The sequence below is a fragment of the Zalophus californianus genome, chromosome 5 (genome assembly GCF_009762305.2).
Source record: "Zalophus californianus isolate mZalCal1 chromosome 5, mZalCal1.pri.v2, whole genome shotgun sequence".
NCBI lineage: Eukaryota > Metazoa > Chordata > Mammalia > Carnivora > Otariidae > Zalophus > Zalophus californianus.
In genome coordinates, this window is record NC_045599.1 from 74,462,101 (window position 1) to 74,488,176 (window position 26,076).

General features: G+C 38.5%; 1 long non-coding RNA gene across 1 annotated transcript; it reads left to right on the plus strand.

Moving 5' to 3' along the window:
* The first annotated feature begins 394 nt into the window (after positions 1-394).
* On the plus strand, positions 395-25,350 carry LOC113929943. The gene is made up of 3 exons (XR_003522364.2): positions 395-507; positions 16,245-16,333; positions 25,082-25,350. It is a non-coding gene; the product is annotated as an uncharacterized LOC113929943 (long non-coding RNA).
* The last annotated feature ends 726 nt before the right edge of the window (positions 25,351-26,076 follow it).

A 26,076-nucleotide genomic window follows, 5' to 3' on the forward strand; every position in this document is an offset into this window, starting at 1 on the left:
GGGAGTGGGAGAGGGGGAAGCAGGCTTCCGGGGGAGCAGGACACGGATGCAGGGCTCGATTCCAGGACCCTGAGATCATGACCTGAGCCGAAGGCAGACGCTTAACGACTGAGCCACCCAGGCACCCCTTCCCTCCCTATTTCTTCTGAGGACACCTGAGAAGAGACTGGGTATTTAAATAAAACTTTATAAACAAATGGACTAACAAAACGGAAATACAGAGAATGCCTTAATCTTCCTTTCTATCATCGGTTTGGAGTTTCCCAGAGGCAGTGGTTCTCAGACTTTAGCTTGCATGGAAATCACCTGGAAGGCTTATTGAAACACCGCGTGCTGGACCCCGCCCCAAATTCAACAGGCCTGGGTTGCGGCTGAGAATGTACGTTTCAAGCCCAGAAGAGGCTGGCGCTGCTAGTCTGGAAATCACACTGGGAGAACCATTGTCCCGAGACCTGTCGCTGCCTGGCGTCCCCTGCCTCCCTCCTTTTAAGCAGGCCCATATCTGAGGTATGTGGAGAGACTCTTTAAGGGCCGGATCCTCATTCTAAAACGGAAAGTCAGTGGGTCTCATAAATAAGAGTTGAATTCACTCTCAAGTAGGCGGAGACCAGCTCTTTGCTCGTACTACCCACGCGTCTCCCTCTCACTGAAGTCACCCAACCACATTTCCTCAATTCAGAGGAATTTCACATCGCTGCAACTGGCATACGTTCCATGGTCATTGTTAGTCACGTTCCGAGAGCGCCGGAACCTGGTTTTGGTGATTCAAGTTATTGTTGCTGCGTGAGTGAGGTGCGTTTTTGGTACTGCATGAATGGACTTCAGTGTCATCTAAAATATCTTCAAAATTATAATATTGTGCTTAGCATTGAAACAAAAAGTAATTGTGGATGAAGGAAGGCGTGGGAGTAGGGCAATGGGGCTTACGTTTGGTATTGAAGCAAATATTTTCTCCTTAGAATGATTGCAATTCCGTATTTTTAAAACAAGCTATGATAAAAGTTTTATTTTTAAATAGCAACATTTACAATACACCCATACATAGTTTATAGTTACATAAATGCTGTGATGGCGAAAAACATTAACCTCACCTTAAAAATACGGCATGTATAGATTTTAAAAATTCTGTTAGGGATGCATGAGCAAAAAACCGTGAAGACCTCAGCTCTAGATTGCAGTTTTCCAAATGACCCTCACAGTACTGGCACCTGGCCAAAATAAATAATTTATTTATTTTTAGAATTTTATTTTTATTTATTTATTTTTTTAAAGATTTTATTTATTCATCTGAGACGCAGAGATAGAGAGAGCATGAGCAGGGAGAGAGGCAGAGGGAGAGGGAGAAGCAGGCTCCTGCTGAGCCAGGAGCCCGATGTGGGACTCAATCCCAGGACCCGCGGATCATGACCTGAGCCGAAGGCAGACGCTTAACCATCTGAGCCACCCAGCCGTCCCCAAAATAAATTACTTAACTGTCCATGGAAAAATGAGAAATAAGGACAACTTATTCATTTTTTAAAATGAAGCTATATGTTTCCAGTTTAAAGTTCTGGCTTGTATTCTGAAATAAATTCCTTTCTTCATTTTTGGAGAGGAGGAAGTTAAAATATCCTTTAGTTTCAAAATTATGGTGTTAATACTTAAGAGGCTTTTTTTTTTCTTTTCCACATTTCCTTTTAAAGCAACGATTGCATGCTTTATAGCATCTACATGAGGAAGCTGCCCCTAAGTAGATGAAGCCGAGTTTCATCTTGTTACTGAGATACACATGAAATATAACTTGTTAAGCAGTCAGTTGAAAGCAGAAGAAATTCCTAAATCTCTGTGAATATACAAAATAAATTTCAAAGCCACAGGACTATCATTTTAGGCATTGCAGTAGTTTAATCAGCATTATTTTTTTCTTAGTGGTTCAGAAAACAGTAGTGTGATGTACAAATGATGTTGCTTTAGGTATGATCAAACATTCATCTGAGCACCTAGATAAACCAATGCTCAATACATCCGTGCTAAAAAGCCTTGGGCTAAAACTCCTACTCATCTATGATTTTACATTTACCTTTGTGGCCTTGATGGAACAAATAGCCCAGCGTGGTCAGGGGGATAACTTTAAGGCAGACCCACATTTTAGGGGGATTGGGAGATGGGGCAAGGGACAATATTAAAGAACAGTACCACGAGTTCTAATGAGGAGGATTTACACCAACGGTTCCTGATGGGAGGCAGTTACACAAGAGGGCAGCGCGTGTTAGGATGAGGAAGGAATAAGGGATATTCTTGTAGAGCCTGGCATATAGTCAGTACGTAACTGTTTTGATGACTGGATAAGCAAATGAAACGTTTGAACATTTTTCCCCATGATGAATTGTTTTCTCACGAACGGGTAGTTACTTATTTTTTTAATATTAATCTCCTCACTCCTCCAAGGCTAAATAAGGTATCAATCAAACAGTGTGAGAAGTAAATCGTGTATTACCCGTGAAAGCAAGCAGTGGCCCATATGTCACGAAAAGAATTCTGATTTGAATGAGCAAAAAACAGGTAGCGGGCAGGGTAAGTATTCTAACTGGACTGTGACTTACTGAGAAATGCCTCATATTCTACTTTTCCTTTATGTCCTCACTTGTTTTGGTTTTGTGGGGATATGCTAGATTAATTTGCCTCTGATGACTGTATCCTTCCTGGGTGAAAGGGAATGAGTGACTAGTACCTAGCTTTACCTCTCTGCGGACAACAGATAGGCTGACGTGACTGGAGGGCAGCCAGTGTATGTTTTCTCTGCCAAGCGGGATTTCCCAGGCTGAATTATATTTGAAATTTGTTTGTCTTGGTTCCTTCGTTATTATACAAACAAAGCTAAAAAATCGGATGGAGTATTTAAGCACAGAATCACAGGTTTTAATGTCTTCTAGACACAAGGGGTCAGCATTTCAACACAGATGATTCTGTCGACACCTTGCCTTTCTTGTTGAGTTCTGTGGCTCTTCAGTAGGCTTGATGTGTTTATGTGTATGAGGGTGAATAGGGAAATGAAACTCAATTTGTATTTTGCACATCGGTTTCTTTTCCAGTGGCGAATGTTGACACGTCTCTTGTAGATGCAATCAATTTGCTATAGCTGTGGAAATGGTATCTAACAGTGAATCTTCCCAGCCTCAGTGGTCTCTATGGTGTTAGCAAACTTCAATGAATTACTGATGGACATAAATTTTCCTCTCCCCCAAAGAGGTTCTTAACCCAAAGAAACCTTAATCTATGCTTGCTTAATAAGTATTCATTTATTCCTGAGCTGTACTAATTTATTGATGCCAGTTTTCCAGGAAAAGGGGCCCTGGGCCAGTGAGATTATATATTGATTCTGGGCTTATTTAATAGGGCTTCTGACTTAGCATTGGGTTCCATGATATTGCTGTTTCTTTGATCCAGCCTTTCACTTGCCATTCGTAACTCTCTACCTTTTAAGTAACAGTTTGAGAAAAGATGTTTTTTTTTTAAATTTTTTATTAACATATAATGTATTATTTGTTTCAGGGCTACAGGTCTGTGATTCATCAGTCTTACACAATTCACAGCGCTTACCATAGTAGATACTCTCCCCAGTGTCTATCACCCAGCCACCCCGTCCCTCCCACCCCCCTCCACTCCAGCAACCCTCAGTTTGTTTCCTGAGATTAAGAGTCTCTTATGGTTTGTCTCCCTCTCTGGTTTCATCTTGTTTCATTTTTTCCTCCCTTCCCCTATAATCCTTTGTCTTGTTTCTCAAATTCTTCATATCAGTGAGATCATATGATACTTATCTTTCTCTGATTGACTTATTTCACTTAGCATAATACCCTCTAGTTCCATCCATGTCATTGCAAATGGCAAGATTTCATTTTTTGATGGCTGCATAATATTCCATTGTAAATATATACCACATCTTCTTTATCCATTCATATGTTGATGGACATCTAGGCTCTTTCCATAGTTTGGCTATTGTGGACATTGCTGCTATAAATATTGGGATGCACATGCCCTTTCGGGTCACTACGTTTGTGTCTTTGGGGTAAATACCCAGTAGTGCAACTGCTCAGTCATAGGGTAGCTCTATTTTCAACTTTTTGTGGAACCTCCATATTGTTTTGAGATGTTTTAACATAGAATTACTTTTTATAAGGAACACATACCAAACAATAAGATTTTTTTGCCATGAGTGTGATATTTCTGTTAATTGATGTATAATTAACATACAGTGTTATTAGTTTCAGGTGTGCAATATAATGATTCAACCATTCTATATATTACTCATTGCTCACCATGTTAAGTGTAGTCACTGTCACTAAACATTATTACCATATATCACCATTATATACTTATGGACTAGATTCCCTATTTTCTACTTCTCATCTCTGTGACTTATTTATCTTGTAACTAGAAGTTTGTACTTCTTAATCGCTTTTACCTATTTCTTTACTGTATTTTTATCATTCATTTTATCATTTATTCCTTTTCTTCAGGAACTATTTACGAAGTTCTTATCACACGCCAGACACTGTGCTAACACTGGGGTTAAAGATCTGAACAAGAGAGTTATCTTCTCTGCCCTCAGGGAGTTTATAGTTTGGCGAGATAGTCTGACAGAACAGGAACAAATGTCCCTTGTCATGTTGGTGTGATATGTAAGGAGAATATGTAGCAGGGGGCTCAACTTAGTCTGGGATGGAATCAATGAAGCCTACTGAGGGAGATCGCATCTGGTGAAGATCTAAGAGAAGGATAGCAATGAGCAGAGCAAGAGTAAGGGGATGCACAGTCCAGGCAGAGGGAACAGTGTATGTGAGGTAGGAAGGAATGTGGTGCACTAAAAACAAACAACCAAAAAAAAACACAAAAAACCTTAGACAAAGGTCTGTGGGGTTGGTTCAGGGTGAGTAAGGGGAATAAAAATGTGATATGAGCCCAAAAAAGCAGGCGGGGGCCAGATTATGGGGGCTTCAAAGGCCAGGGTAAGGATTTGGGCTTAATTCCAATAGCGATAGGATGCAAGTTAAGGGTTTAAATAGGAAAATGACACAATTATATATATATATTTTTTTTATTATGTTAATCACCATACATTACATCATTAGTTTTTGATGTAACATTCCATGATTCATTGTTTGTTTATAACACCCAGTGCTCCATGCAGTATGTGCCCTCTTTAATACCATGAGAGACTGTGGACTCTGAGAAACAAACTGAGGGTTCTGGAGGGGAGGGGGTGAGGGAATGGGTTAGCCTGACACAATTACATTTTTACTTTTAAAATAAAACTTTGGCTTCTGTGAAAAGATTGATTGGAAGAGGTAAGAAATGCACAAGTGGAGACCAGCTGGGAGGCTGGATGCAGAATCTATTACTGCATCACAAATTTCTCCAAGACTTAGCTTCCAACAAACACTTACTGTCTCATAGTTCGTGTAGGTCAGGAGTCCATGCCCAGCTTATTTGGGTGCCCCTGGCTCAAGGCCTCACAAGGCAGATCTCAAGGTGTCAGCCAGGGCTGCTGTCACATCTGAAGCTCAATTGTGGGAGTTGACACCCCCATGGTCACTCATGTGGCTGTTGGTAGGCTTCATTTCCTCATGGACTACTGGACTGATGATTTCAGTTCCTTGCTGGTGGCTTCCCTCAGTTCCTTGTCTTTTGGATCTCTCCATAGGGCAGCTGACAACATGGCAGCTGGCTTCTTTCAGAGCAAAGGAGAGAGTGAGAGACGAAGAGCAAGATGAAAGACAGATTCCTTTGTAACCATTTCAGAAGGGACCTCCCATCATTGTCCTATGTATTCTATTTTTATTAGAAGTGAAAAGAGAAAGGATTATGTAATGGTGTGAATACCAGAAAGTGAGGATCATCGGGGATGATTTTGGAGGCTGCTGCCCTGTAGGGTGTTGCAGTGGTCTCACTGAGAAATGACAAAGTTTGAACTTGGATGGTATCAGTTGGACGGGAGAGAAGTGCTAATAATAAGTGTTCTTCCTCTTGGAGAACAGGAGTGATATTTAGAAGATAGAATTGAAAAAAAAATATGTGCTAGTTGATTTGATATGGTGGATAAAAAACTGAGTTAAAAGACGACTCCAGATTTCAGGCTGGGGTTCCTGAGTTGATGGCAGTACTTCTCACTTATAGTGCTACACTACAGGACAGGGGAGCTGGGAAGTGCAATTTTGGACCCATGAGGTTTCAGATGCCTGTGAGGTATCTAACTTAAAAATCAGATAGGTGGTTATATATTCAGCTTTGGAGCTCATAAGAAAGTTAGAGGTCCGATGTGGGTCACCATAGAGATGTTAATTAAAGCGTGCTTTGGTTTGGTTTTCCAGAACCACAAATTTCCCAAGTGACCAGTGGGTCCCTGGGAATGAGATGACTGAATTCTTTCTAATTGCACTCCTTGGCTTCCAGATTCATATATTCTACCCGTCAGAGAATGCTCACATAATGAGCATTGGCATAAAGTATATGCTACCTCAGGAACCAACACCCCAACCTCATAGTGTATCATCTCCAAGCTGGCACCTTAGAAGTTCCTTCAAGGGGCTCTTCCATTCTCTTTCAGGACAACAATGTCTGGGTTATACAGTATGTGTGACACAAGCAGCAATCGATTTTTAGGTTTTTGTTTTGTTTTTTTTTGTTTTTAAAGATTTTATTTATTTGACAGAGAGAGACACAGAGAGAGAGGGAACACAAGCAAGGGGAGGGGGAGAGGGAGAAGCAGGCTTCCCGCGGAGTAGGGAGCCCAATGCGGGGCTTGATCCCAGGACTCTGGGATCATGACCTGAGCTGAAGGCAGACACTTAACGACTGAGCCACCCAGGCACCCCCGATTTTTAGTTAGTACCAACATACCAAGCTGGTCTACCAACAACCAGGTCTGCGTTTTTCTCTCCTCCATTATTGGATGGATTCTCTGGTATTCTACAACAGAACCATTGTAGGATGCCCACATCTCTGGGCCCTGAGATCATTTCCTCAGAACTCTGTGGACATTGTTCGGACATCTCCACCTCATTTAATGTGAACCACATTTTCCCCCCAAGGTTCTAGGAGTCATCCCAGAAATGTGTTAAGACCAGCTCCAAAGCCCCAAAGAAAGTCCCAGAGGTCATTGAAAGTAAAAGCAGACCTAAACCAGGGGAAAGGCCCACAGACTGGTACAGGTGGGTGAGGGGAGCTACAGACTACCAGTGGTGTATACTACAAGGCCATAGGAGGGGATGATGTGAAGAGAGGGTAAAGTGAGCGGGGCGAGGACTTCAGACATAGTCCTCCCTTTAAGACCCCAGCATTCAATGGTTCATGAGAGGGAATTGCCAACAAATGAGATAGGAAGAAAGTTGTAAAAGAGATGATGGGCAGACAGGGTTTTAGGAAAAAAGGATTATTGCATTGTATTGGCAAGATGTAGTATCCTGGAGGACAATGATGACCTTGGCAAGAGCAGAAATGTCAAGTGGGACAGTGGGCCCAAGAGCCAGATTTAGAATGAATAGTGGGGGGTTGGGGGAAATAAAGCCAACTAAAAAAATTAACAGTGAAAGGAAGGAAATAAGATGATGGATGGGAAGGTTATGGAGTTAGGGAGGATTTTTTTAATTGATTGTTTGAGTTTATAGAGAGAGCACATAGCTCAATGCTATAGGAAAGAGGAGAAGTTGTGGAGAAGAAGAGGGAGGGTGAGAGAGACAGAGGGAGAGGGATTAACTCTACTGTGCATGATTTCTGAGAAGAAGAATCTAGAGAAGAATCTAAGCCTAGATGGAGGGATGGCTTTTGATGGTAAGAGATAATCACCACACTGAAATAGGAGGGAGGAGAAAGGGATGGTTTAGGGATTTGGTGGTGGGAAGTTGAGGTTATGTAGTTCCAATATGGTGGCTTATTTTCCCTAAGGAGTGAAGGTCATCTCATAAGAGTTAATGGGTTAGAGAAAGTAAGAGGATTGAGGATGATGGACAGTGTCTGGAAGAAACCTCAGTGCACAGAAGGTGGACAAATGACAACAGCCATGAGAGGGATAGAGAGTGGTAAAGCTAGGTATTAAACATGAGGCTCAGCAGGTCCAGGGTTTGCAGGGGGTAGAAAATATTTGTTTGGAACATGGACCTGCTTCCCATGTAAGGTACTGGGCAAATTAGGAAATATGCAAATTCTATTAGAAAAGGCTATCAAGGAATTGAGGTTTAGTTATGAGCAGAAAGTAGAGCAAAGACAAAATTGAGAATGTAGAATTATTTATCAAAGAGATGGGGTTTGGGAGCAAGCTCTGAAACAGGGATTAGGTCAGAGGAGAAAACCCAGAGTATGACTCAAGCAAAAATACACTGTTCTGAGTTCTTTTTCTGGTCTTCTCTCTCCCTCTCTTTTTTTAAACCAATAAAGACACCATTCTTTTCATTATTACAAACTGTTCCTTACCCAAGGCAAGCCAATTGGGTTGGATTGCAAAATTGAATTAAAATAAAGCCCAAATAGAATTGACATTTATTGGCTACACAAGTCTAAACTAAGGTGTTGTTTTTAAAGATACATTTATGTTTGGGCATTAATATAGTTCACCATTTTGCTGTGATTTTCACTTAATATAATCATCTCCTTTCTCTTTCTTTGACCTCACCCTGACATGGTTGAATATTTTGCTGTAATTTTTAAGTGATCTACATTTGTTTGTAAATGCAGCATATATAACTGTTGATCAAAAATTGGCCAAAGATATTTTTGTCTTCCATTTCTATTAGAAGGCCTAACTGCTACCATGAGTCTTTCAAAGACCACTTGGGTAAGAGAGACACAGAATCTTAGAGGAGTAGATATGCCTTTATCTTTCAAAATAAGGGCATGTCTGCAGGTGAGAAATTTCATCATTGTTTATTGCATACTTCATTAAACCTGAAAGGGTGGATTGAACAATAAAGACCGAAGAGTAAGTTAGCTTTAAGCTGCTGAAAGAAGATGGTAACTGTCACCGTCAGAACTGGGCTTTTGTAAGATAACTCCCACTGCTGCCTGGAAGGTGGAGCAGAAAGGGACAGATTGGAGGTAAAAGGAAAGTAGGAAGCTGCTGTAATAGTCTAGGTGAACAATAACGAGTCTAATCTACGCATGTGACCAGGAATAGAAAAATGGTAAAAGAAAAAACTCCTCTCTTTCTCCTCTAGTTTCAACACTTATGACACCAAATATATGGGGTTTTTTCCCACACCAACCAATTTTTCAATTCTCTGGACACCAGTTAAATGTCCCACGATTCACTTATGACACTAATAACTTGGAGTTAGCGCAGATCTCACAGTTTAAGAGCTCAGTCCCACAAGACTGTCCCTTGCTCAACCTTAGATGTCAATCACAAGTCCAGGTTGTCACCTGTGCTTCTGACTGACCAGCTGTAATTAGAGATTCCTGTAACTCCCCGCCTCAGGTTTGATAATTTGCAAGAACAGGTCATAGACTCATGAAAACAATTTATTTACTTAGATTATCAGTTTATTATAAAAGGATACAACTCAGGGACAGCTAGGTGGAAGAGATGCACAGGGCAACGTATTTTTTTTTAAAGATTTATTTGTTTATTTGAGAGAGAGAGAGAGAGAGAGCATGAGAGGGAAAAGGGTCAGAGGGAGAAGCAGACTCCCCGCCGAGCAGGGAGCCCAATGCGGGACTCGATCCCGGGACTCCAGGATCATGACCTGAGCCGAAGGCAGTCGCTTAACCAACTGAGCCACCCAGGCGCCCCAGAGCAACGTACGCGAGAAGGAGTGTGGGGCTTCCATCCTTCCCACAACCTCTATGTGTTCACCAACCCAGAATCTCTCTAAACCGCTTTGGTTAGGTTTTTATTGAGGCTTCATTTCATAGACATGATTGATTAAATTATTGACCATTGGTGATTGTCCCCCTGGAGTTCAGGGGGTGAGGATAAAATTTTTCACCCTTCTTATTCAAGAATTTCCAAGGGTTTTAGAAGCTTTGTGCTAGAAACTGGGGACAGAGATCAAAATATATATTTATTATATCACAGTTTCACTGATAGGGATGGATAAACTGTGGGTATACAACCCACACTTGATTGGCAACTGACTAAATTGCCTGCCTGACCACATGATACTGGAAAGGGCATGATTCCTGACCTTATATTTTTTTCACTACTCCTATTCCAGCTTCATCCTTCCCCATCTGCCCCCAGATAGCTTTCTGAGCCATGTAGAATTTGTGTGAAAAAGGAACCACATGTTTTCTGACATCCATAACATTAGGGAGGAAGGATGGGAAACAATTGCATAATTACTGTTGCACAATCATGATGGGAACTGATTCTTCCAGCCTGACATTGGCTCTTGGTTTCCCTGGGTGACATTTTCAGACCTTCATGATAAGTGAAGAACCTTGGTAACCATGTCACACGTTTTCCTGTGGTCTGAAACACATTCATTTAATGAGCTGATGACCTTTATGTATCTCCAAAATGTGACTCCATTAGCTGTTAACCAAACATACAGAGTGAAGTTGAGACAATGACTTGAAACTCTGAATCTCAGGATTGCGATGTTTTTCTGAACGGCATCTGGCTAGAATGGACAGAAATTGCCTCCATTACTAGGGATTTCCATGTAATAATAGATGTACTGTAACTCTGGTTGAGTGTGTACAATAGACTGTATGACTGTTTACTGATAGTCACTGACCCACTTGCAAACTATTATCGTTCTCTGAGCCTTTGAAGTTAGGTTTGTTCAATAGGACTTGCTTTGGCCAAAGCCATGTATGGCAGTGAGTGACCTATCCTTTCCAAGTGGAAGATTAAGAACCTGTGCATTTTTGCAGTGCTGCCTTTACCCTGTCCTTTGGCAACTGGCAAAGCAGCCAGTGACTGCTTTCTCGTGCTGGGTCTCTGGGTGAGGACAAAGGGATGTGAAGCAGAGCCCTCAGCTGCTGTGCGAGGGAAATATATTACAGGCAAGATAATAAACCCTTGTTGCTTTAAGCCCCTGAGGTTGGGAGTTGTTACTACAACATAATGAACCTATCTTGACTGATAAATGGTATGTATATATATATATATATATATATATATATATATTTTAAAGATTTTATTTATTTGACAGAGACACAGCAAGAGAGGGAACACAAGCAGGGGGAGTGGGAGAGGGAGAAGCAGGCTTCCCACTGAGCAGGGAACCTGATATGGGGCTTGATCCCAGGACCCTGGGATCATGACCTGAGCTGAAGGCAGACGCTTAACGACTGAGTCACCCAGGCACCTCAAAGGGTATATATTTCTACTGCACATCTGTATTATAGATCTGGAGTCATTTTTAAAAGAAAGAAACACTTGGGGGGGGAGGTAGTGTGGGTGTAACAAGAAAAAATTGGTAGAAAATAGTCTTTAAAATGTCACTAGAAATAGGTGAAAATAACCCACTTGTTCTTTTATGTTTAACTACATCCTGCTATAAAAATGATCAAATATTTTGTTTTAAGTGCTTAGGGATAGAGAAGGGAGTGGAGGAATTGGAACTTCAAAATAATAAATGTACAAAGAAACGGAAAATTCTGCAGATTTTGTAAAAGGATCAAAGCAGAGAGAACAGAAATGCCTCTAACCACAGAGACCGAAACAACTGTTGGTTGAGTGTTTTGCTGACTCATCATCTGAGATTAGCCTTTTCCTGTGTTCTCCACTCTGCCACTCAGATCTTAGAGGATCATTTCTACACTTGGAATACTGGCGGAGTCTATCAGACCTGCCCATCCCCCATGAGGTGGGCAAAGTGTGATACTTGAAGACTGGTTAGAAATCAAGAAAGAAGTCCCCAAAGAGCTTTTCCCTAAGGGGTTAAGACTTTAGTAGATTGATCTATGTTTTCTTGGTTAGAAAAGATTTCCTTTGTGTCTCTGGAGTATTCTTCAAAGAGAACTGTGTAAACGTGGATTAAAAAATCTGATAAGATATGTGTATATATTGCAATATGATCACCACCATAGCATTAGCTAACTTCTCTCATGTCACATAATTATCATTTGATTTTTGTGTATGGTGTGAGAACAGTTAAGATCTAGTTCTCTTAACAATTTTGAATTTTATAATGCAGTACTGTTCATTATAATGATATATAATTGTATCAAGTCAACACATTGTATACCTTAAGCTTACACAATGTTATGTCAATTATCTCATTTTTTATCCTTTCATTTATTTTTCTCTTTTGAATATGTAAAAATACATACAACTCAAAAGTCAAAATCATTTAAGTAGGTAGACTCAGAGAATTCTCCCTCCTATACATACACCCCACCTGCTTCCTACCAGTCCCACCTATAAATATTGTCAATGGTTTATAATTTATCCCCTCTGTATTTCTTTCTGCAAAAAAAGCAAATATATATACATATATATTTAAAAATATACATATATATTTAAATTATTCCTTCTTTCTTTTTTTTTCAAGTTTTTATTTAAATTCCAGTCAGTTAACATACAGTGTACTATTAGTTTCAGGTATAGAATTTAGTTCTATCTCACTTTTTAAAAAAGTCTGATGAGAGGTTAAAATCCAGGCCTGATTTCAGGGTTACTCTGAAGAAAGTAAGCAAAAGTTGCTTCGTCTAACTCAAATGTATTTTTCTTTAATTGCTTTCAGGTGTGTGTGTGTGTGTGTGTGTGTGTGTGTGTGTGTGTGTGTGTGTGTGTGTGTGTGTGTGTGTGTGTGTGTGTGTGTGTGTGTGTGTGTGTGTGTGTGTGTGTGTGTGTGTGTGTGTGTGTGTGTGTGTGTGAGCGCCAAGGAATTAGGCATAATGTCATTGACTAGCAATGTACCAGTCAACTGTTTCCAGGGGTTGGTGAAGTTTAATTAACTGTGTTACATGAGAAATGTCACCAGTCCCTTTCTGGACAAAGCAAGAGCCCCTACTCACCTCCTTCCTCTAATCTTGTTCTTTTAGAGACACTTCTCCACCAAGCAGCCAACAGGATGTTTTCTAACATCTTTTTTAAAAATAAAGTATACATAATTTAAAGAGTCAAATAATTTCTCCTTGTTAAAACAGCCTCTTAATGCCACCACCTCTCCCTCCACCATTTACTGCTTCCAGAGGCAGCCACGTTGAACTCTTTTATCTGATTCTTTTAGTAATGACCACATTTCATTAAATTAACAATGGCTATGTTTATACAAGGCAAAAAAATGCTGCCAGTTACACTGTGACCACTGTGGGTTGAGACTTATCCTAAATATGGGGATGTTGAAATGTGAAAAGATAATGTCTCTCAGAATTGAAGAAATACGGTAATTTCATTTCTTTGAATAACATACTCATGTAAATTCATCTTTGTGTGTGTGTATATATACATATGGTATACATATATATATTTCACCATGTTCCTGGGACTCTTGATCACTCTCTCAACAACCCCTGTTCCTTGGATCCTACATGTTCTTTCTTGATTTGCTTCCTTGTGTAGAATGCTCATTGTATTACTTTTCCGGGAAGTTTCAAAGTAATGTTTTGAAAGCTTGCATGTCTAAAAATAATTTTATTCTCCCCTACATTTAATTGCCTGGGTATGAAATTTCAAGCTAAAAAGAATTTCTCCTAGTATTTAAAAAATATTGCTCCATTTTTTTCTCCTAAAGTCCAGTATTGCTGTTAGGTGAACTCTTTTCTCCCTATTTTGAAAGCGCTCCTTTCTTTGTGGCCAGGGTTCTGAAACTTCACAGTGACTTGTCAGTAATTCCTTGAATTATTTAACTGATTTCATTCCCTCCTCCCAATATTCTCTTTTCTCTCTCTTTAGATTTTTATTATTTGGAATACGGACCTTGTAGATTATTGTCCTTTTTTACATATATATTTTATGTATTTTTTCTATTTCTGATTTCTCATCTTTGCTTACTTTTCTGTATTTTCTCTGTTACTTATTTCCTGGAAGATTATCATGTAATCTTCTTGCTGGATTTTTTCTTTTTTATAGCATATATTTTATTTCTTAAAATTGTCTTATCCAGATGTGTTTTAAAACAGTTAAGTATCTATTTCTTTTATCTCTGAGGACTTTGAAATTTGTTGACATTTTTTTCTCCTTGTGAAGACTTTGTTTCCTCTAAGTTATTGTTTCTGCTGGTTGGTTTTCTCTTCTAACCTTGAGATTAGTGGGTCTCCTCAAATATCTGTCAGTCCCAGATACCTGTTCATATTTAAGTGTTGGACACTAAAAAGCTCTTTTGGAAGCTTGTGGGACTGGGCCTCATTCTAATATAAGCTGGCTGAGCCATTTTGTTAATGAACACACAACAGGCATCTCTAGATCTTTTCTTTTGGGGTAATCATATTCTTTATAGAAGAATCCCCTTTTAATCTCCTTTCTGATGTCTAATTACACCACTGCCAGAAATATGGGAGTAAGGGAAGATAGCTGAGAGTCTCAACCACTCAACACTCAGTAGGTAAATTTTACTCAATTCCCTTTTTTTCAGTTTGGTACTTCTTCCCTCAAGTGACTCTCTCTCTTTGTCCTGCTTTGTTTTCCTTCTTAGCCCTCTTCACTGCATGGCCTGTCATATTCTCAGCTGTTAATGTGTTTATTCTTTGTCTTCTCCAGTTGGAATGTAGGGTCAATGAAAACATGGCTTTATCTCTTTGTTCACTCCTATATCCCCAATGTCTGACAATGCTTTGTACATAGAAGATGCTCAGTAAGAAATTATGTGATAAGTTAGGTTAAATCATAGGAAATGTCTGCTATTCAACTGCTTTTTGACCTTCAAAAGGTGACTTCCTATAGTTCAAACTAAGTAAAAGAGGAGCCAAACAGCTAGGGATTATCAACATTTTCCTAATGATATGGAAGTGATTATAGGAGGTATTGAATATCTTTTATAGTTTGTTGTATGAAAGTAGTCTAATAGTGAGAAAACTCAAGACCAGAGAACTTAAATGACTTGCCCCAAAACAGACCATGTCAGGCAGTCATAGAACCAGGACCAGAATCTTACAGATGGATACCAGGCACTATTCGAGGCTCTGAGGATAAACCTGTGACTAAAATAGACCTGGTCTCTGCTGGGTATTTCTGGAGCAAGAGAGAGAAGAAACAAGCAAACAAGGATAATAGGACATTGAATGGAATTGTTTTTATTATCTTACAGTTTTAGCTAAAGGCTCCAAACTGGAGACAATAGGCAATATGAACCTCCATAAACTAAAGAGAACAATGTGGAACTGCCAAACACCCCTCCAGGTCCAGACTGGCTCTTCATCTCTCACCCCTACTACTGCCTCTAGCCTATGTATGTACAATACTGAAATTCACAGGGAGAGGGGCACTGATTCACAGTAAGGTGTAGGCTCAGGAATGGAGAGTACTGTTGCTTTGTCTGTGCCATCTCCATATTTGTGTTGGGGTACAGAAGAGAGTTTGGATTATAAGTGCCCACCCAGGCTGCTTCTACTACATGGTCCAAATGTTACTCCAGAGAGATTTGTTGTGCTGAAGTTATGAGTACATAAATAACAAACCTTCAAGCAAAATGACCAAAAGAAGTATATATTCCTGCTTCTTCCATAGAAGAATGAGAAAGCTTGAAGTGCCAAGTTATAGATTTACCTATTCATGATGTAAATCCAATTGGAGGGCTCTCCAACCATGCGGGCCTAAAAGAAACAAAGTTGATGTCCATAATACACTGACTTACACTTCCAATTTCTGGTATTTATCTTCATATTTAAAGGAAATGTAAAACATTTATTGAGCAGATGGCAGTCTACATAAGGGCCCATGAAATGCACCTGTGTCTCCCAGGCCGCAGTTACAATGGAAACAGCTGTTGACCTGGACCAGCATGTGTTAGTTTTCCATTAGCTCACAGTGTTCACCAGGCCATCTGTAGTTCAGAGCTAAGTAAATGGAGTCATTTTCCATGGTTGGCTCATTTCCATATGTCGTTATGTAGAAAAGCTGATAAAGCATGATTGCCTCGAAAGGTAGAGGAGGGGAAAACCCTCAGACATTCTGGCAAAGTTTTCAGGAAGGTCGTCATTAACAAGGCTAGTCAATAAAATCCCCACTGGCTGTAGATACTTGACTAATCCTGTGGGAGAGGGTAGGTCTACTTAGATTGCTGTCAAATGTCAATGAGGTATGGGTCAGAGGCTTAGCATATTCACGTTTATTTTATCTTCCTCATGGTACACTGCCTCCTCTCTTTCTTTTTTTCTTCCAGAAACATTTTTGCCAGTGACATCCTGATGAAGTATTTTATAAGGTGACCAGATTCTCAAGGTGTGAAATAGCATGTCTCTTCATCTTGAGGTAAGGAGGCTCTGTGTCTCTTTCATCTGTTGAACTATACTTTTCAGGAAGGAAGGAACCGTTTTGAGTATTCGGTCTCCATTGCCTAGCATACCATCTATCTATCACACGGTAGGTGCGCAATAAATACCCTCTGGCTGAAATTATGAATAAATTATATATATGCATTGTGAAGAATTTTGGTCATAAGCCTAAATGGCCAATCTATATTAGTCCCTTTTTTTTTTTTAAGTTTCAGAGGTAGAATTTAGTGATTCATCAGTTGTATATAACACCCAGTGTTCATTACATCAAGTGCCCTCCTTAATGCCCATCACCCAATTACCCCATCCCCCCCCACCTCCCCTCCAGCAACCTTCAGTTTGTTCCCTAGAGTTCAGCATCTCTTACGGTTTGCCTCCCTCTCATTTATGTTAGTCTTTTAATAACACATTAGATATATAGGTTAAAAATACAATAAAAACGAAGACAAGCAGAAACAAAATCCTTAAACACAACAGGATATATAATTTAGACAGAGGTAAAAGGTACTTTATATGCTAATACTAAGGCATTATACTTGGCTGCCTTTGTCATCACTGATATAAATTCCTCTCACTTTCTGATTTTTTTGTCAAGAAATTGCCCTTGATTAAGTGTCTTTTTTAATTTTAGTTTCAGTGCACACTAAAGAAAATACCTTCTGCATCATCCTCTTAGAAAATTAGCTCTTGGATGTCTTACAGATGTATATTCAACCCAATGAAATAGAACTTCCCTGATTTCCTGACAGTCTATGTCTCTACCCAGCTTTTGGGAAACAAGAATGGAGCCACTAGGTGATGCTTCCTGTCAGCTCACAGTTAGGCTCAGTTCCTCACATCTCTGAAATCCCACTTTCAGCCCATCCTTCTCTTTGTTCTTTCTGATCAGTCTAAGCTGAACTGCAGCAGTTTTTTGCTTACTGGCTTTGGCATTTCATTTTGAATTTATTTAGTGAAATGTCCAGGCTTAGCTAGAAAGGAAATTATTTGCTAATTGGTGCATGAACCCCCATCTCCCCCGCCCCGCCTCGGTTTGAGCTAATCTTCCACTTTCTATGCTTTCTGTCTCCTGAAAAAGCCCTTAACATCTGCTTAAATTCAGGCATGCGTATCTTTCCACTGTAATACTTTGCATTTGGCAGGCAGGATTGTCTTACAAGGAAAACTGAGCACTCTGACAGCTGATTACGTTACATGCCTTTTAAAATTTTGCTCCTAAAAGAGCACTGGATGACAGTGATGATGACCTATGAAAAGCAATTAAGGCTTCGGGATCATTTCTACTTGAGAGCTGGGAATGAGATGGCAGAGAACACCAAGGAACTGTTTATAATGGGTAATAGGCTCTTTAAGTAAGGCGCCGTGTAGGACAGGAAGTATCTCGGGTTCTGTAACAAAGAGTTGATTTTCTCTGCCAAAACAGGTAGACAAATGCAATAGAACTCTCTAACTTAATCTTCTCTTTTTGTCCAAAAATATTCCACAGAGAGTATAGCTATTTGTCTTTTTCAGGAACAGCAGATTTTTCTCTTAGTAAGGTAGAGGGCTTTTAGAAAATTGTTTAATACACTGGAAGATTTGTAGCCCTGTGGACATTTCCAAAGGGAATAAGAACAGCTACTCCTTTTGAAGACAGACTTGTGAGTAACTTCACATTTAAGAAAGGAATTGTAATATTTAAAAGCATAACAGGAGTGGGTTTGTCATCTCTGAGGCTGGCGGTACTGGCCATGGCACATGTGATATCATACTGGTGGAATCTGAGTTGTTGGAGTCTTGTCATTCTTTGACTCAGTGGAGGAAGTACTCGAAAGATTCTTTTCCTATTTTGGTGGTGGGAAGAAGCCTGAATATGAAATTTCAATCTATCAGGATGCCAGAGACCATTGGCCTTGCCTGCTATCTTCTTGAACTGGTTGTTTTTGCTTAAAAGCATGGATATTTTGCCTATTCTGAGTACGGGTAGTAGGATTTGCTGTTCAATTTAGCAAATGAAGTTGATATAAAACTTCAGTAAAACTTTAGTAAAAACACTAAGATGGGACACCTCATGTAGAGAACCCATCATGCTCCGCTCAAAATTGGATGCTTGCCAGCTATTCAAATATACTTGGTGGGAAAAAAAAAAAAAAGATGAGTTTCCATGGTACCAAAGCAATGTCTGCTGGAACCATATGTTTTCCAATCCAAATGCAGGGTTTTTTGGATTCAGAATGTTCTCCCCCTATGTTTATCTGATTTTTGCTGATATTACAAGTAAGAAAACAGTAGGAAATATTTAGGACCAGATCTATTTCCAGAAAACAAGTCAGTCCTTTAGAAAAGGGTATCTTAGAAAAACTTTTATATGCCTATGGATATGGATATTGAATCTATTCTGGAACTTTCGACATAGAGAAGGTATAATGGGAAGCATCCTGGACTGAAAGAATTTCTGATTTGCCCTTTCCAAGTGAGGAGAAATGGGAATGCTATACCATGAGAACACTGTCCCAAGCCTTCTTTGTGACTTATCATATTATCTACTTCAATCTGAGTAATCCTTGTGTCAGTGAGTACAATAGGCCCCTATGGCTGCTCAACATCTTTTGAAAACACTCTTAGGTCTTGATAGCTTCCACATCTTGAGTCTTGCTTTGTCATGATATGCAAAAGATTGCATCAGAATCCCTTAAGGTACAAAAGCATATGACCTGGATTACCCCATTTGGATGCTACCCAGACAAGATATGGATGAGGAAGGCAGCAGTGTTAGGATATGGTCACACACAGATCCATTTCCTGCTAGGGGGCAGAGGGCTTCCAGGTCTTCTGGGTTTAAGTGGTGGCATGTCTAGCACCCAGTACCAGGTGTGCTCAGTGCCTGTTGTTTTCACTTGGACATTTCCCCCACAGTGGATGGGCATGGTTCTTGTGTATTTTATTACTAGCTATTTAGCAGTTTAAGTCTAGCTCTCTGGTGGTCCTTGAGATTCTGATGAAGTTCCTAATATGCATTGATATATCGTCTTTTGCTTAAATTAGTTAGAAATTATCCTGTGATTTGCAACTAAAGACTCCTGACCAGAATAATGGAAACAAAACTGCTAATAGAGAAGTAGTTTAACTTCAGCTACAATAGATGAGCATTGGAAATGGAAGATTTGCAGTGTCCATAGAATAAAAGAATCTGATAGATTTCAGAGGTCTTCAAATTTGGAAGGTTTTTTTTTTTGTTTTTGATAAAATATGGAATTCTCCCCCCTTCACTTTCTCCACAGTTGTAAAAAGAAAGGCAATGGGGAAAAATTCTTGAGTATCTTTAAGAACTTGTAAAATAGCATGAAGAAAATAAAAATTGTTTCCATATCATCATCTGGGATAACTTATTATTGGCTCCTTCCGCCCCCAGTTTTACTGAGATATAATCGACATATAAAATTGTTTAAGTTTGGGGCACCTGGGTGGCTCAGTCGGTTAAGTGGCTGCCTTTGGCTCAGGTCATAATCCCAGGGTCCTGGGATTAAGCCCCGCATCGGGCTCCCTGCTCGGCGGGGAGCCTGCTTCTCCCTCTCCCTGTGCCTGCCTCTCTGCCTACTTGCTCTCTCTCTGTATCTCTCTGCCAAATAAATAAATAAAATCTTAAAAAAATTGTTTAAGTTTAAGGTGTACAATGTGATGGTTTGATAGATGTACATATTGAGAAATGATTACCATGATAGGGTTATTTAACACACCCATCACCTCACATAGTTATATTTGTCTGTGTGCATGTGCACATGCTCATGTGTTGAGAACTTCTAATATCTACTCTTAGCGGTTTTTAAGTATAGAAATACAGTATTATTTACTGTAGTCATCATGTTGTACATTAGATCCCCAGAACTTATTGTCTTATAACTGGAAGTTTGTATCCCTAGACCACCTTAATGTGCCCCCTCACTGGCCCCCTGCCTCTGACTTCACTTAGCACAATGCCTCAAAGTTCATCCAAATCCTCTCAAATGGCAGAATTTCCTTGTTATTCCTTGTCTTGACATGTTTCTCATTTTCACTGAAAATTTCATGAAAATGACCTTTGCCATCCATATTGCTACCAACATTCTCTACAGGATTATTTATGTATCTAGAAAGATGATAGCTTTTCTTTCAGGTATTCTCTTTCTGATATCTCACCAGAATCACCCTCAATGGCCATATTTCAAACATGCACCTCAAAACTCTTCCAGCTTCTACCCAGTACCCAGTTCCACATCTACTTCTCCATTTTTAGGTCTTTGTTACAGTAGCACCCCCACTTATAGCAATTCCTGTCTTAGTCAGTTGGGGTTGCTACAGCAAAGAACCATTGGGTGGCTCATGACAATGAAAATTTATTTCTGACAATTCTTGAGAATGAAAGTCTGAGATGAGGGTGTCAATATGGTTGGGTTCAGTGAGAGCCCTCTTCTGGATTGCAGAATTCTCCTTGTATCTTCACATAGTGGAAAAGGGGTTAGGGAGCTATCTGGGGTCTCTTTTAGAAGGGCACTAATCCCATTCATGATGGCTCCACTCTCATGACCTAATCACCTCTGAAAGCCCATGCCTTCTAATGCTATCACACTGGGGCTTAGGATTTCAGCATGTGAATTTTGGTGACACAGAAACATTCAATCCATTGTACCATCATTGAAATAGAATATTCAGATGATAACCATAACTCCAAATGTTATGGCTTGTTTATATTGTTGATGTGACATCACTTAGATATCATGATAATTGAAGAATGATCAAGAATCACAGTTTAGTAGAGGGATGCCAGAAATCTTGTTGACATAAAATATTTGGCTACTTGGACTTCCTAGGTATCCTAATCTGAAAGTGAAGTTAAATAATGGATTAAGTCCATATATTTGTGTAAAATGCAAACTGTGTTTGAATGAGTCTACACCATTAGAAATCTAAGAATAATTAAGAGGGCAGGTGATTTTAATGATAAAGATTTTTCTGCATTCTGTGTTTTTAAGGAGGGAACATTTATAAATATTCCATGATTTTATATTTGTCAAGTGGATCTATTAAAATGTCAAGATCAAAAAAAAATGACAGAATTTCCTTCTTTTTTAGCTGAATAATCCTGGCTGAATATATGTATATCATCTTTTCTTTATCCATTCATCTGTCAGTGGATATTTATGTTGTTTCCCTGTCTTCGTTTTTATAAATAATGCTGCAGGGAACATGAGGGTACATCCTCAAGACAGTGATTTCATTTTGTTCAAATATATACCCAGAAGTGGAATTGATGGATTATATGATAGTTCTATTTTTAATTTTTTAATGGAAACTCCATACTATTTTCCATAGTAGCTACACCAATTTACATTCTCACTAATAGTGTACAAGGATTCTTTTCTCCACATTTTCACCAACACTTGTCATTTCTTGTCTTTTTGGTAATACCCATTCTAACAGGTGTGAGGTGATATATCATAGTAGTTTTGATTTGCATTTCACAGATGATTAATGATATTGAGCACCTTATCATATACCTGTTGGCAATTTATATGTCTTCTTTGGAAAAATGTCTATTCAGTTTCTTCATTTTTCATTCAGATATTTGGTTCTTCGCTATTGAGTTGTATGATTTTCTTATATATATTAGATATTAAACCCTTAGCAGGTATGTGATTTGCAAATATCTTCTACCATTCTTTAGGTTGTCTTTCCATTTTGTTGATCATTTATTTTGCTGTGCAAAAGCTTTTTAGTTTAATGTAGTCCCACTTGTTGATTTATACTCTTACTGCTTGTGCTTTTGGTGTCCTATCCTAAAAATCATTGTCAAGACCAATGTCAGAAAGCTTTTTACTTAGGTTTTTTTTTTTCCCAGGGGTTTTATGGTTTCAGAGCTTAGATTTAAGTCTTTAATTCATTTCAAACTAATTTTTGTGAGTGGTATGAGTGCACTTTTGTCCTTTTGCATGTGAATACCCAGTTTTCCCAAAAACATTTATTGAAGAGACTGTGTTGTCCCCATTGAGTATTCTTGGCCTCCAACAGTATAAGTTGACTGTATATTTGTGGGTTTATTCCTGAGCTCTGAATTCTATTCTATTGGTCTGTGTACCTGTTTTATGCTAGTACTATACTGTTTGGATTACTATGGCTTTGTAGTATAGTTTCAAACCAGGAAGTGTGATGCGTTTAGCTTTGTTTCTGCCAATATTTCAACAAAATACTGGCAAACCAAACTCAGTAGTACATTAAAAAGATCACACACCATGATCAAGTGAGATTTATCCCTGGGATGCAAGGATGGTTAAATATATGTAAATCAATAAATATGGTATATCTCATTAATAGGCTGAAAGATCAAAAGAACAAAATTATATGATCTCAATAGATGCAGAAAAAGCTTTTACCAAAATTCAACATCCTTTCATGAAAAAAAAATTCAACAAATTGAGTATAGAGGGACTCTACCTCAACATAAGAAAGACCAACTGTAAAAAGCCCACAGCTAACAGCATACTCAATGGTCAAAGGTTGAAAGCTTTTCCTTTAGGATCAGGAACAAGGCAAGGGTGCCCACTCTCACTATTTCTTTTCAGCATAGTGGTGGAAATTCTAGGAGTCCTCTCAAAGTTTAGTCTGTAGATACATGGCAGTCCCAAAACTCTTGACAAACTTTAAGGGTGTCTGCAAAGCCACAACTGTTTTCATAATAATCCTTATATTAGTTGCCTTTTTCACTTTGTTAACATTTGCACTGATGGTCAACACAATAGATTCAAGGCAGTGGCACCAAACTGTACTAATAGTCATTGTATGCTTCACGATCACACATTCATTGTTTAAAAACAAAACAAAAAGAAAAACAATGGCACTCAAGAATACTCTGGTGAAGCACCAAAATACTGACCCTTGAATATGTACCTTTTTAATAATTCAGTTGACAAAATGGTAAATCTATATAAAGCACTTTGCTATATACCAAATTATCACGTTGTCATGAAGACAAGATTTGTGCAATTGTTTGCGATGCAAGTTGAACTACTGGGTTTTTTGTTTTGATTTGTTTTATTCTCATAGCATACTATTTTTACTAGAAAAAAATGACCAACAGGCAAAATGTGGTTACTCTGACTTGGATATGTGGCAGAAATTTTCTTGCACATGGTTAAAGGGAGTCTGTCCTTTCAAAAAAAACAGTTGGCAGAATTTGTTGCTAACGATAAAATTTAAACTTTCAGAGGAAATTAAAATTTTAGAAAACTTGTATCTACCATAATGTACATGCTTGACAAATTCTTTATACTTGAAGACTTGTCTGAGATTGGTGATGATATTAACTAGTGTGCTTTTAAAAAAAGTATCATAGTGTGATGAAATGTGTCAACATGTGGAATATCTGCATTACTCATTGATTCAATGTTTCCCAAATAACAATGCATGGTTTATTGAATTATGCATGGTTAAAATGCTATTCAATGTTCAAGATAGACCATTAGATTTTAGTATAAGAGAGTATAAAAGGTTTATTGATATGATTTCAGAGTCTTCATCATATCTACTCTTTAAGAAACTACTTGTTGAGTCTTGCTGTGGTATCAAGAAGGAATATCTACAACTATACTTCTTCCTTTTTCAGTTATGTCTTTGCAAGGTTACATTTTCTTCACATACTTCAATCAAAACATCATTTTGTAGCAGATTGAATGCTGAAGTAGATAACAAAGTCTAATTTTCTTTTATTAAACCAGACATGAAAGAGATTTGCAAAAATATAAAATAATGCCATTCTTATAACTTTTTGTTTTGGAAATAGTTATTTTTCCTAAAAATGTTATTTACATTAATTTGTAATGTGTTTATTATTGTAACTTAAAAATTAATAGATTTTCTCACTTTCTAATTTTACCAATAGATATAATGCATATCAACAAAAACTCTTTGGAATGCTTAATAATGAATGTACAGGGGACTTGATTTCAAAAAACCTTAAGAACCACTACCCTAATAAATTATTCCTGGGGAATTTTGCATGTGAATACCATGAGGCTATACCAAGCAAGTTAATATATTCAGCTGTGGATTAGGATGACCTCCTGATTTCAATGTTAAATTGGGTGTAATGACCAATAACAATTACATAAATAATTGATTAAGAGAAGTCAAAAAGAAAACCAAAGCTTTAAAAGTCTGTTTAATATTTCATTCATGTGCACAGATGACTCCTGGATTTGGTTACTGACTTGTGACAGTGAATGGGTCTTGGCCTCCTAGGGAGGCTGTTTGCTTTGCCATTCACACACTTTTTTGATTTCAGATACTCATCGTCTGTCAGATTTCCTTGTGATTAATGCATCTGACATATGACTTGTGTCTTTGTCTATCTTTTATTATGTGATTTCATCAGGATTCTTTGAAATCAGTATGGAGAGTGATCAGCAGACTATAATTTGGTTTTAAGTGCATTTCCTTATCAAAATACATGCAATTATGTGGCATTCTTATGTCATCAGTTGAAGAACTGAATCCTATCATGTAAAGTTACATAAAACACAGTCTAACATAGTTACATCTATTATTACCTAATGTAGAACATAAAAACAAAAGAGATAAAAAGTTGTACAAGATCTTGATAAGCATCTGGATGAAAATAGAGAAAGAAAAGAAAGGTATCTTCCTGCTGATTTTATGATGTCAGTGTTTGTTTTTGTGAGCTTTAAATTTCTCTTCTCATTTTCTTTCTCCCTAGGACTCTGGATTCTCAGCTAGAGTTTAACATAACTGAAGGGTGCTATCAATATAGTGAAGTTACCTGTGCTTAAATGTGTCTTCACCATTTACTTGATCTTGATCAAGTGACTTTAGCTGTTTGTGCTCTATTTCCCTTTCTATAAAATGAGGATAATAAGTGGATCTATTTCACTGAATGAAGATTAAGCGAAACAATGCATGAACTATGCTCAGTATTCTGCCTGCCACTTATTGAGTCCTCCGTGAATATCAGCTATGATTCTTCTCTACTTTTACTCACTGGCAATTTCATTTCAACTGTACATTAAATGGATGGGAAAATAAAGAACTCAATTAGATAATTCAACAATTGCGTGTTAAACTATTATGTACCAGGCATTGTGCTAGTAGTGCTCAGGATATAAAGATGGATAAAAACATGTCCATGAGGGTGGAGGCTATGTCCATGTAGCACATTACTCTATTTCTAGTCTTTCTCAGAGTGCCTGACATATGGTAGATATTTAACAAGTATGTGCCAATAAGCAAACAACCAACCTTATGAAGTAAGTGTAATTACTCTCACCATTTTACGGATGAATAAGCTGAGACTTGGAAAGGGAGAATCATCCAGTGTCACCAGGCAGTAAGTCACAGAATCAGAACTGAAACCACCTCTGTGCAATTCACCTTGGAGCCAGTACCTATGCTGCATCTCTAGGAAGTGAATGCTAACACTAGCTTCCATGCTGCTTGAGAAGTATGGATTTGGTTCCTTAGTTCCTAATTTTCAAAGCATACCATTGCCCTGCAGATAAACCAAATGCTCATAAAACAGTCCCTAAGTACTTGAGTATCCACCTTCTTAAGACACTTTGAGGTTAGAGAAGTTAACATGAGAGATGTTAGTGGAATTTACATTCCAACCAAAGGGACAGATGCTGAACAATGAGATATGCGATCACCCTTGTGATGAATCCTCTATAGAAGCATATGTCAGAGGTTCTGACTTAA